Source organism: Armigeres subalbatus, chromosome 2 (assembly GCF_024139115.2).
Source record: "Armigeres subalbatus isolate Guangzhou_Male chromosome 2, GZ_Asu_2, whole genome shotgun sequence".
NCBI lineage: Eukaryota > Metazoa > Arthropoda > Insecta > Diptera > Culicidae > Armigeres > Armigeres subalbatus.
The window spans coordinates 440611349-440625372 of NC_085140.1; the positions used below are offsets into that span (position 1 = coordinate 440611349).

A 14024-nucleotide genomic window follows, 5' to 3' on the forward strand; every position below is an offset into this window, starting at 1 on the left:
CATTGGCTTTCTTTCCATGCATTATGGATCACATTATCAAAATTATGGATCATATGACCAAAATTATGGATCATATGGCTGAAATTATGGATCATCATCAGGATATAAATTGCGCAAATTTGAAATTTTATGGATCAATATATAGTTTTTATGGATTATTTTTCAAAGTTTTATGGATCATAAAAATATTCTTTATGGAATCTCTCGAACTATTTCATGGATTTATGGTAGCGTTTTATGTAACATTCAGATGTTATTTATGGATCGTTTTTCATTCTTTTATGGATCGTTTTTCCATATTGAACGGTGCAAAGTAAGGGCTGCCAAATGAATACTAAGCTGCGAAGGCGGCTCTGTCCCAGTGTGGGGATGTAATGCCAATAAGAAGAAGAAAAAGAAGAAGGCAACACTTAACAACACGTACACGCCACAATTTTGAATAAATACAAAAGGAATATAGCAAAGTGAAAGTTACCAGTTTTTAGATATTTGTGTCGTGTAAAACCCTTGTTTATCCAGTAGCTAGCCTGGTATTTTTGTCTTATGTGCCCTAAGTTGGACAGTTATTGTCGAATAAGTCTAAAAGTTTTTCTAACTTAATATAACTTAAGAGCCAGTTCGCGAGAAGCGCGACCCCCTCTTGTATCGATATTCTCCGATTTGGATGAAATTTTCAGGGTTTGTTCATATATGTAAGAGAAGACATTTAGCAAATTTTCAGATTTTTTCATTGAGGGGAAGTGGGGTAAAACGGCCCTTCAAAAATTATTGTTCAAAAATCACCAAAACCAAAAAAATGCAATAACTTTGGCAATGAGAAACCGATTTTGTTTAAATTTTGCACGTTTTTTCTACTCAATTAGTACTTTATGCCAAGTGGTTAATAGAGTTATAAAGTTGTTTACTTTAGGAGAAAATTGACTTTTTCGATAAAAAATGGTCGTTTTTCCAAAGGGAATATTTTTCACCAACAGATCTAGGATAAAAAACTAAACCCGTAAGGCAATTAAGGAACTAAAGAGCTTTCATCTCATATATAATGTACAAGCGCCAACTCAAGAATTTCTAAGAAAATCGCAATTTTCTGCAACATTGTTTATTCAAAAGAAAGTTCGCACAAATTTTGACCCTACTTAAGTTTATGTTTTCCGATCTGGGGAAAACTGTCCAAACTTTTTTGCCTAAGTGGAAATTAAAAATCAGAATTTTTGATTAGGGGAGTGTAGGGTAAAATAGTCCTTTAAAAATAAATGTCAAAAAATACATCATTTTTTATGTGAGTTCTAGCAGAAAATACATAAGTTTAAAAAAAACTGTTTCTTCTTCCTTTCAATTCATCTATATTTTTCGTCTCAATAGATACGTATATCCTTCGCTGATCTATATTAGATAGCAAACTATTTGCAGAACAATTTTCAACAGAAGTAAAATAGGACCAAAATAAGTGCCTTAAACATTAGCACGTGTTTCGCAAACTGAAACAAAAATGAACGGATTCGATGAAAGTGCTTGTTGGTATTTTTTTTTAATCAGCTACAATTACTGTGGGTACCGGTACTGATGTTGCTTTTTCAGCTATGCGAAAAAAAACAAATTTTCTTAACGGCAAATGAGCAATTTCGTAACGTTTAAACATAGCTTGTTGGTGGAGCTGCTTCTCAGATTATATTTTTCTTTTGTACCTACTTGCATCAGGTTACCATAGGCTTGTTTTTGTAGCTTGTAACGATTGTGTGGTATTCATAACTCTCTTTCATCCTCCATCATTATCAATTTAAACCAAATTCTGCAAGTTTATTGTGCAAAAACGTCAAACCGTGTACCATTCATACATTTTGAATTACTAACCTTCAAACTGCTAGCTAATATTACAGAGATACAATCTAAACAAAATGTTTGACTGAATGGACTATACCAGTTCTAATCGGGTGTATATATTTTCGAGAGTTGGACAATTTTATCTCATAGGTAATGGAATACCCTCGATTCTATGTTTACACAACTGTGTGAAAAACACTCCAAAGTTTAACAAAGTTGCATTCATTTTCCACAATACGGAAGAAACCTTTTTTTTCTACAACGAGCTGATTTTTTACAAGGAGAGCGCAACAATGTAATGTGTATACTATTGAATAGGATAGAGTATCAATTGTCTGACGATTTGAAAACACACCCCTCATGAACATACTTCAAATTTTAGGATACACGTTCCTACACTCATAGATAAAGCATGTAAATTGTAGATCGCTTAATCAATTAATAAAAAGGTTACCAAGCAAAACTGTTTTATTCTCGGCTTAATTTACACCACCTGAAAGTGCTTGAGTACCTCAACAAAACTGTGTAGTTGATTGTAAAAAGGATGCCTTAAATATCAGCCTTTTTCTCTTGAAATCTTTGCTAACCTTATATGAACATATTTCCAACCAACCATAAGGTGTGGTTTGCTAAGAAGTAGTACTTGGGTAGTAACAGCTTGCAATACTTTTTGAGAAATCTATCTATTGCTTTTTTCACCGAGGAATAGACTACCGTGTTGAAGTACCAATGTAACAAACAAAGTACCAAAACAAATGTTCTCACTTCCGAATGGATGGAAATACTAGCTAAAGCATTGGATTTTGCTTTACGTCGTTCTTGAACCATGCATCGTTCTTGCAATTATGACGTCACCATGGAGGAACTGGTGGGAATATATTTTGGTGGAACAATATTTTTGAACGGGAGTTTAAGACGGCGCAAAGTTTACAATACCTCCGCCGGAATATTATAGAAATGACATGACTAGTTGACTAGTTCACGTTATTTTTTTAGATTGAGATATTGTGAAGGATTTAATTGTTGACAGATAGAAAACCATAAGAATACTAAGGTTGGAAGAATTTCGAAGCAAACTAGCAAAATCACTAGATTAGTTGCCAGTTGGGTCGGAATAATCAAATCTAAGAAGTGTGGTTACGATTATCTTGTTTCGTAACATTATTTAAATTCTGAGATCTATTTTACCCCTCTCTCCTCATCCCAATATTTTGCCAAATAGTTCCATCTACATATAGAAATAAACCTTGTAAGTTTCAGCCAGATGCTCAAACATCGATAAAATGGAGTTGCCATTCTCACAAATTGGCTTGCAAACAAACAGTGCAATGTGCAGAAATTCATAATTTGATTGATTATTCTTAAGTCGGCGCACTGAAATGAGTTTCAATAAGTTTGATGTATATTCTGCTTGAGCTCACATATAAAAATTTATGAATTGTTGACATTTTATTTTTACAAGGCTATTTTACCCAATTTACCGAAATTGGTCATTTGTCGTTAAGAATAATTGTTTTTTGTTCGCATAGATGTAAAAGCAACATCACTACCGGTACCCACATTAATTGTAGCTTATTCAAAAAAAATATCAACAAGCACGTTCGCCGAATTCGTTCATTTTTGTTTCAGTTTGCGAAAGACGTGCTAATGTTTAAGGCACTTATTTTGGTCCTATTTTACTTCTGTTGAAAATTGTTCTGCAAATAGTTTGCTATCTAATATAGATCAGCGAAGGATATACGTATCTATTGAGACGAAAAATATAGATAAATTGAAAGGAAGAAGAAACAGTTTTTTTTTAACTTATGTATTTTCTGCTAGAACTGACATTAAAAAAATGATGTATTTTTATACATTTATTTTTAAAGGACTATTTTACCCTTCACTCCCCTAATAGAAAATTCTGATTTTTAATTTCAACTGAGACAAAAAAGTTTAGACAGTTTTCACCAGATCGGAAAACATCAACATAAGTAGGGTCGAAATTTGTGCGAACTTTCTTAAGAATAAACAGTGTTGCAGAAAATTGCGATTTTCTAAGAAATTCTTGAGTTGGCGCTTCTGAATTATATATGAAATGAAAGCTCTTTAGTTCCTTAATTGCCTTACGGGTTTAGTTTTTTATCCTAGATCTGTTGGTGAAAAATATTCCCTTTGGAAAAACGACCATTTTTTATCGAAAAAGTCAATTTTCTCCTAAAGTAAACAACTTTATAACCCTATTAACCACTTGGCATAAAGTACTAATTGAGTAGAAAAAAACGTGCAAAATTTAAACAAAATCGGTTTCTCATTGCCAAAGTTTTTGCATTTTTTTGGTTTTGGCGATTTTTGAACAATAAATTTTGAAGGGCCGTTTTACCCCACTTCCCCTCAATGAAAAAATCTGAAAATTTGCTAAATGTCTTCTCTTACATATATGAACAAACCCTGAAAATTTCATCCAAATCGGAGAATATCGTTGCAACCTCCCTTGGAAAGGGGGTCGCGCTTCTCGCGAACTGGCTCTTAAATACGTTCTGTCTTTTTCCATATACTAATATTCATGAGTTTATGTAGTAGATTCAAAATATAATTTCAATGTTTTTGTAAAATTTATAATAATAACTATATTTGAAAAAATGGACCACTCTGCCCGAAATCCTGGCTACGCCAACGATTATATCAACAACTACGAAATCAACCTTGCAATTCAAAGCAAAATTTTCAAAACGACTTATCTGCTTTTGTAAACAAAGATTCAAATGACGATTTGACGAATCTGATAGCTCTCTTTGATAGTTATAAGCAAGAATTCAATTTTCAATTTGAATATACTCTTTTGTTGTGGTTTCTTCCAAACGTGTAGCGAGCTACCTTAGGTCCAAGGATACTTTATTCCATTTCCGATATGTCATAGGGTTATGAATCCTGTACACCTGGACAAGCTGTGGAGTCACCTACACTAGATGAGGTTAAAAAAGCTGTCAAAGAGCTGAAAAACAATAAGGCTGCGGGGAAGGATCAGCTCCCGGCTGAACTTCTCAAACATGGCAGTGAGCAGCTTTATGAAGTTCTGCATCATATTATGTCGAAAATATGGGAAGACGAGGAAATGCCTGCTAGCTGGTTGGACGGCCTCATTTGCCCTCTCTTTAAGAAAGGGCACAGACTGGAGTGCGCCAATTACCGAGGAATAACCCTCCTTAATTCGGCGTACAAAATTATGTCCCGTATTCTGTTCAACAGATTGAGACCGCTTGAAGAGTCCTTCGTCGGCGAATACCAAGCAGGTTTTCGTGAGGGCCGATCAACGACGGATCAAATGTTTACCCTGAGACAAATCCTTGATAAATTCCGGGAGTACAACTTGCAGACACATCATCTGTTTATTGATTTCAAGGCGGCGTACGATTCAGTGAAACGGAATGAATTATGGCAAATTATGCTTGAACATGGTTTTCCGGCGAAACTGATACGGCTGATTCGTATAACGTTGGACGGATCGAAATCAAGTGTAAGGGTGGCGGATGAAATATCGACGTCATTTGTTACCTTAGATGGATTAAAACAGGGTGATGCACTCTCGAACCTACTGTTCAATATAGCGCTCGAGGGAGCGATTAGGAGATCTGGTGTGCAAAGAAGCGGTACCATTATCACAAAATCGCATATGCTCCTGGGATTTGCGGACGATATCGATATTATCGGAATTGATCGCCGTGCCGTGGAAGAGGCTTTTGCGCCTTTTAAGAGGGAGACAGCGAGGATTGGACTCACGATCAATACCAGCAAAACGAAGTACATGGTCGCTGGCAATCAACGTGGGTTCATTAGTGGTGGTGGTAGCGAAATAGTGCTGGATGGTGGAAAATTTGAAGTGGTAGAAGAATTTGTGTATCTTGGAACATTAGTGACGTGCGATAATGATGTTACCCGCGAGGTGAAAAGGCGTATTGCAGCTGCAAATAGGGCTTATTACGGACTTCGTAACCAGCTTAAGTCCCGTAGTCTGCAAACGAAAACAAAACTCGCGCTGTATACTACTCTGATTCTTCCGGTGGCTTTATACGGCCATGAGACATGGACGTTAAAGGAGGCTGATCGGAGAGCTCTCGGAGTGTTTGAGCGTAAGGTGCTGCGGACAATACTCGGCGGTAAACAGGAGAACGGTATCTGGCGGCGTCGCATGAATCACGAATTGTACCAGGTGTATAAAGGGCTGGATATTATTAAGCTTATACAACATGGCAGACTACGGTGGGCTGGTCACGTTGTTCGTATGCCGGAAAAACGTCAAGCGAAGATAATATTTAGTAGAGAACCCGGAAGAGGCCGCAGGCTTCGTGGAAGGCCGCGTACACGATGGCTTTTTGCAGTTGAAGAGGACCTGAGGGCGCTCAATGTTCAGGGCGACTGGAAGCGATTGGCCCAGGATCGAGTCCAGTGGAGAAGGATACTCCATTCGGCGTAGGGTCATCGAAGAGCTGTAGCCCATCAAGTACACCTACGACTTGAAAGATCTCTATTCTGAGCGTTGCCCAGCTATCGCTTTAACCTGTTGCCAGGTTAGATTTCGGGCGACTTCTTTTATTTCTTTATTTAGACTTCGCCGCCAAGAGCCTCTGGGTCTGCCTCTGCTGCGATGTCCCACTGGGTTCCAGTTTAATGCTTGTTTACAGATTTCGTTTCCGCCCCTACGTAGAGTGTGGCCGACCCAGCCCCACTTTTGATCCCGAATTTCTGTTGCTATCAGCCTCTGGTGACAACGACGATGAAGCTCGTTGTTTAAGATCCAGTTGTGAGGCCACCAGGCCCGAATTATATACCGCAGGCATCTGTTGATGAACACCTGCAGCCGTTGAGTGTTCTCCACTGATACACACCATGTTTCGCAAGCGTATAACAGCACAGATTTCTTAAACTCGCAAAGACAGCCCCTGCTTTCTTGATTCGTGCGCCTATGTCGATCTTGGAAACTTTCAACATTCTCCAGTGGATACCCGGCTTACTTACTGTGAAACTGGAAGGAGTCATCATGTTTACATCCAACGATTTGGTTTTGTTGACGTTGATGACTAAACCTGCCGAAGAGGAGCGCACGGCAAGGTCGTTGAGCTTACTCTGCATATCAGAGCGCCGTTGCGGTAGGAGTGCAACGTCATCAGCCAATTCGAAGTCGTTTAGGTGCTCCATGGTCATAGGCTGCCATAACAGCCCGCGGTTTGGTTCACGGTCAATCGCATCTACCAGAATCTCGTCGATTACGATGAGGAACAGTAACGGTGATAGAATACATCCTTGCCTCACACCAGCTACGACCCGGATAGGTTCGGGCAGGACCCCATTGTGCAGCACTCTACACGAAAAGGCCTCGTACTGTGCTTCGATGAGGCCCCCTTGCGTCTCAGGGCGCCCCACATATTCCCGTGATTGAGACGGTCGAAAGCATTTTCGTAGTCAATGAATACCAAGTAAAGGAACTCTTGGAATTCGTTGACCTGCTCCAGAATTATGCGGAGCGTGACAATATGGTCCACACAGGATCTTCCGGCACGGAATCCGGCCTGCTGCCGCCGGAGAGTCGCATCGATCTTCTCCTGAATCCGGGCTAGGATAATTTTGCATAGAACTTTGAGAACGATACACAGCAACATAATGCCTCGCTAGTTATCGCACACAGTCAAGCAGGGCCGGATTTAGCCGGAAGGGGGCCCCGGGTCGACTGTATATGGGGGCCCCGAAATGTACAAAAAAGGTTGGTTTTGGTACATAAGATTTGTGGGGGCCCAGGGCCACGGACCCCCCGCCCCCCGCAAAATTCCGGCCCTGTAGTCAGGTCACCCTTTTTGGGCACCTTCACTAAGATACCTTGCATCCAGTCGACCGGGAAAGTTGCGGTGTCCCCAGCAAACACAAAGTCGCATATGCTAGCGAATAAGTGTACAAGGTGGAGGCGATATAGGCGCATTCCTTCATTTGACTGCATGCAAAGTGCACGTATATGTCCTCCACTTTGTACACTTATTCGCTATGATATACGATCTTGTGTTTGCTGGGTCCTAGATATTACAGAATAAACGATGCAGTAGTTGAGCGGATGTCATGGGGCCAGCTTTGAGTATCTCGGCTGATATGCGATCGACCCCTGGGGCTTTATTCGATTTCATGCTTTGGATGGCTGTTTGAATCTCTAGCAGTGATAGAGCTTCGGTATTGACGCGTGTTATACGTCGGATCCTAGGCAGATCATGCCGAGGTGGTGAAGGCCTGGCTGGCACTTGAAAAAGTTGTTCGAAATGCTCGAACCAGCGTTTCAGCTGGTCAGTTGGGTCGGTCAATAACTGATCATTCGCGTCTTTCACAGGCTTTGTTACATACATCTTCGCCCCGCTTAAGCGTCGTGATATATCGTAGAGGAGGCGAACGTCCCCGGTTGCGGCGGCTCTCTCTCCTTCGTCGGCCAGAGAGTCGTCGATGAGGAGGTGATGATCAGACGCGATATCGGTACTACGTTTATTCCGTACATCAAGAAGGCTCCGTTTCCATTTTCGGCTGATGCAGATGTGGTCGATTTGATTTTCTGTAAAGCTGTCACGGGAGACCCACGTGACCTTGTGAACCGGTCGATGAGGGAAGAGCGATCCCCCGATTACCATGTCGTTATTACCACAAAATTCTGCGAACAGCTCTCCGTTTTCGCTCATTTCTCCAAGACCATGGCGTCCCATAATGCGCTCATGGTTCGAGTTGTCGGATCCGATCTTCGCATTGAAGTCGCCCAAACAGATCTTGATATCACCCTTTGGAATTCTATCTACGACGGCATTGAGTTGACTGTAGAAGTTCTCTTTGTCTTGCAGATCGGCAGCATCGGTTGGCGCATAACATTGGATTATAGTAAGGTTTCGGACCCGTGTTCTAAATCTGGCAACGATTATCCTTTCACTTATAGGTTCCCACATCATAAGCGCAGAGTGTGCCTGAGCGCTTAGTAGGAAGCCAACTCCGCGATGCCGGGGAGCGTGTTCACCTCGTAAAGCAGAGTATAGTAGAACTTGTCCCGACGGCGTTCTGTGTTCTCCAAAGTTTGGCCAACGGACTTCACTCAGTCCCAGGATCTCAAGCTTCATGCGGCGTGCCTCATTGGCAAGTTGTGCCAATTTACCCTGCTGGGCTAGGGTTAAAACGTTCCATGTTCCTATTCTTGTCCGTTGTTTCGCACTAAGAGTCGTCGCCGTAAAATCAGTCAGTATTCTTTCATTATCGAATTCTCGAACAAATTGATGTTTCGGGAACAGTAGGTTGTTGGCCCAAGGTTCCCTATCCACCGGGATGGGCTGCCATCTTAGGTATAGCTTCCGGGGAATAGCATTTCATACTCAGTCGCTGGATGCCAGAACAGACGCTGTTGGAGCCGCACTCCCTTGGTGAACAGACGCTCGGTCAGTCGGGTCAATTTGTTTAAAGTCCCACCCAACACCAGGACTAGGCTAGTGCGCTTTGAGCGGCACACGGTCGCTTTGATAGGGCCTGCTTGGGACACATGCAGCTTTTTATAGGAGTTCAACAGAGCCCACTGTCGAACCCCACCACATCCTAGGCAGACCCCAAAGGACGCACCCTCTCACTCTAGCTGATGTCAGATGGACAACAATGCCTAGGCTGCACTACCAGCCAAGTACGCAACCCTTAGCTAGCGGTCACTTGTCATCGGAAGACCCGCGTGAGTATTGGAACTTGTGAGGACCAGAGCTATGTTAGGCGCCCCTTCCTGGATGTCAACTCACCATTTCGCAGCCCTATGATATATCTGCGAAATTTAAAATAAATGTCATTTTCTAGAAGATTATTGTTCGGAAGTTCAACGTGGACGGATATGTTGAAGGTCAGCTTAATGACGCTGTTCATGACGTTAATAATTGGATTGAATGGACGGAATCAGTTATTTAGATAATTGTTGCAATCTATAATGTTTCTCGAGAGTTCAATATCATAACACTTTCTGTACTGAGCAATCTAATTATTTCCCTGGTAAGTCAAGTATTTTTGCATTACATCAAGCATTCTTGGAACTATCACCTATTAACGCTAAAACCTATAAAACAAAAATGCATAATTGGAAATGTTCTTAATTTTGAAAACTTTAAACTTAATTTTGATTATATAGATAGGTTTTTTTCTGCGATAAACAAACAAAGCACAAAAAAGTAGTTGCTTAGATACGATAACGTCAAATACAATTCGGCGTTGGAAGCAGTTACTATCAGAAATATTTATAGTACCGTCGTTGGGGGTGACAATGGGTCAAATGGGGGTGAGAATGGGTCACTATTTCAACCACTTAGAATACTTGTAGAATAGATTGAAAGTATCTGAGGGCAAGAAGACTGAAATATAAGAGACCTTTTTGAACGATTTTGCTCTACGACCTCTAGACTGCCGGTGAGAGCAATGACCCATTCTCAACCCCCAGACCCATTGTCACCCCCGATGGCGGTAGTTGCCATTATGGCAAGCGTTTTTTTTTTTTGTAGGGGGATGAAGGCAAATCTGCAAACAGACACCTGAAATTATCACTCAGGGAGTGGGGTTGACAGATGGCCGACCCACTAAACCCACACAAGTAGCGGAAGGTTACTGTAGCTACCCTCTCTGCTAATACCCTGGTTCCCCCAGGAACTGCCTCCCAGCATTACTTCTGGGGGATAGGCGGAACTTAATGTATTCGCTCTTTCACGCTCACACAGGCACTCATCCCGTGTAAGTCATACTTATGTGCTTGTCGACTGCTGCTCTACAAGCTGCAGGCAATCTGAGTGATTGCAGTCAAAACTGCGTTTCACTTGTCCACCGCTTGGCACATCCACTGGATAAGGGTATCCGAGGTTGTGTCCCGATCGCAAACGTCTAGCATAGATCTTCTTTCGACGTCGGAACGAGGACATACGAGCAATATTGCCGGAAGCAGCCATGGCCTGACAGGAATTGTGTCAGATGGAAGTGAACTTCCCCATGGGGTCTCCCCACCCAGCTCGATATTAATTGCATATTATTTGGCAACTCGGCCGTACGAAAATCATGTTTTTGTTAAATATCTTGGCTGTGCATGTGCACAGCACATGTTTCGAAATGGACAAATTGATATGAAATTTGCTAAAAAGAATCCACGTGTCTTGGAGGGACTCGAACCCTCAACCTCCTACTCTCTAGATAGGCAACAACAAGACCACTTAAAGGTCACGTTTGCGGAAAAAACATCAGAATCCGAGTACCAACCTCCACCGCGGTTAGCACTTTTTTGCAAATTGCGCCTTTTTTATTATCACGATGTTGGTGATAAAACCAAACATGCACTACCACATGATGCATAAATTATGGCCAATTGAAGCTTGTTGAAGCATAATTTGGCAAAATAATTAAATTGACTACAGCGCCACTATGCTTCTATTTGTATTACACGCCGGTGTATTTGCTGTGCATGCGCCCGCGTGTATTTGGTGTGTATAATTTTGACAGATCAAAGTGACATTTGAAAAACTCAAATATCCATCTATTAGTTGCACCCACTGAATGAATTTTATTTGATTGTTAAAAATTGCGAAAAATAAAAGAGCAGATTTTTTTGCCAACTGTGTAGGATATCTCTGATTGTCTTCAGAATTCGCGAAATTCAACGAAGTTGAAATTCGCGAACCCGAGCATCAAAAGAATTTATCCACGAAATACCCCAAAATTGTGCATCTCATTGCAACAGACGATTCAAATTAGCCAGTTAGCTTGCTCGCTAAGAAACGTGCCAAGCGGACAAGCCAAAGGTCAATGCAACTTCAAAAAACCGGCGTGCGGGTCGTTGGCCGCAAGCCACTATATAGCGTACAGACCATTCTTGCGGGGATCCAACACAAAGATTTATTTCAAAAGACGCAACCGGACATGCAAAGTTTTATAATTTAATTATTATTATTTATTTTATTATTTATTCAGACTAAGGCCGAAGTGGCCTGTGCGGTATATAAGAGTCTTCTCCATTCTGCTCGGTCCATGGCTACACGTCGCCAACCACGCAGTCTACGGAGGGTCCGCAAGTCATCTTCCACCTGATCGATCAACCTTGCCCGCTGCGCACCTCGCCTTCTTGTGCCCGTCGGATCGTTGTCGAGAACCATTTTCACCGGGTTACTGTCCGACATTCTGGCTACGTGCCCGGCCCATCGCAGTCGTCCGATTTTATAATTTAAATAAATAACAAAATAAATATAACTAATAATTATTTATTTATCATCAGACTAAGGCCGTAGTAACTAATAAACTAAACATTGAAATAAATAAATAAATAAATATGGCGTACTTGCTACAAACAGCAGTGCGATAATTTATACCATTTTGGTCGCTTGGAATTTATGAAAATAAATTTGAAAATTAAGAGTTGTTTTTCCACTTACCTCAGTAGAATGGGGTAAGTGGAAAATCCCAGTTACCTTACGCATACAAAATAATCAACTAATTTTAAGCACTTGTCCTTGTTCTGTACGCAAAAAAAATGCATTAAACGGCGAAACTTGTTATGAATATAAATGATGGAAACGTGATACAGCCAATAGTCCTGTAGGTGTTGTATGGACATGATGGTTTACTATCGATTTTGTTCCGGACACAGTTGACCTGGTTTTGGGTATATAAACATGTAAATTTGTCTGAGAAATGCCTGGAGTATTATCATGTCAAATCCGGATTGATATGCCCCGAACATCTAAGTGTAAGTTTTTTCGGGAACGGCAGGAAGGTTAATCTTGATATAACAAATGAAGTAAAAATTTCAAAAAAATATATAAAGCTTTTTAGTGGAATGTATTCAACCGTCTAAGACGAATTAAGTACTGTCCATTTAATTCCACCAGTTAATTTTCGTTATCTTTGCAGATACGTATCACACAGTTGTGGTCGAAATACGTATCTGCAAAGATAACGAAAATTAACTGGTGGAATTAAATGGACAGTACTTAATTCGTCTTAGACGGTTGAAAAATTTCAAATTCAGGCAAAATACATATTAAAGAAAATGAGTTTCCAAACAAAACGTCGAAAAATGTGCCTCAGAAATTAAGATTTACATTTACAATTTATCCCAAACTTCTGACTGGTTCACCGTATAGTGAGTGAACTCAAACTATTGGCTGATGATACATGCACTTGAGTAAACATTTTGATTCTTAAAATTGAAACAAAAATTTTCCTCCGTAATTTCATCAATGCCTCTCAAACATAATTAAAATTGGGTTCTGTTTCACTTTTTATTTCGAAATGTTGTGGGCTCAATTTCGAGAAAAATCAACATAAATTTAAGAAAATTGTGTATCTTAAGATAATATTTTAGTAAATAAAAAAATGAAAAATTGTTTTGAACACGTTCGATGCAAAATTTATGTACTGAGCTAACAATACCCGAAATCGGATGTAAGACGGCAAAAATACGACCAAAAACTTTTGCCTATATTTTTTGAGGGTGAACCCAAACTTTTGACCGGGAGTGAATGCATCACAAACATGTGCTTTTTGTCCACCCTATCCTATTATACGCTTATTGCATTAGTACCACTCCCTGCTATCTTAAAATCTCCATCATCTGTACGCTATCAATCCTACCTTGTTGCACACTTTTCTTCGAATATTCTCACTTACCTTTTCCTACGCCAATCCCGGATTATGTCGCAATCGGTACATCCAGCTTTCAATAAACCCACAATTGATTATGTCTTTTTCACAATTGTTTCACTCACATCCAGAACTAAACCGCATTTTTGCCGCGGCGACTACATCCACTAGGTACCGCAAAGACGGAAACGAAGTTGATTCACCGGGAAAACGCACTGACAAGTGCTGCACTTGGAAAATACATGCCTACCTAACCTATCCACACACTACTGCCCTGCGGCAACCGACTGTGGGGTGGACGCATGAACCAAACGAGAGAAATTCCTTGATGCACAGCTCCCCAAAGTCTGAAGCTACACCGTACCGAAAGTGCTTTGCTCTCTCGTTCGGCTCCTCTCCATCCGGAATTTTCCTTTCGAGTCCGATCCAACAGACAGGAGACAGCAACCGTATGGCGAGCTATGTGGGCACGTTGATGTTTAGAAAACTTCGACAACAGAACGGATGCAAAGCACATTCAGGTTAATTGACATCCGATAAGGATGGAGGCGCATGCGTCTCCATCAGCCAGC

General features: G+C 40.8%; 1 protein-coding gene across 1 annotated transcript in view; it reads right to left on the reverse strand.

Annotated features, from left to right (window-relative positions):
• Positions 1–13652, reverse strand: part of LOC134213660 (protein phosphatase 1 regulatory subunit 14B) — a 212633-nt gene extending 198981 nt beyond the window's left edge. Inside the window, exon 1 of the mRNA XM_062692915.1 lies at positions 13480–13652. The gene's annotated coding sequence lies outside the window, so the exon portion shown is untranslated. The remainder of the gene's footprint in view (positions 1–13479) is intronic.
• Between the last annotated feature and the right edge of the window lie 372 nt (positions 13653–14024).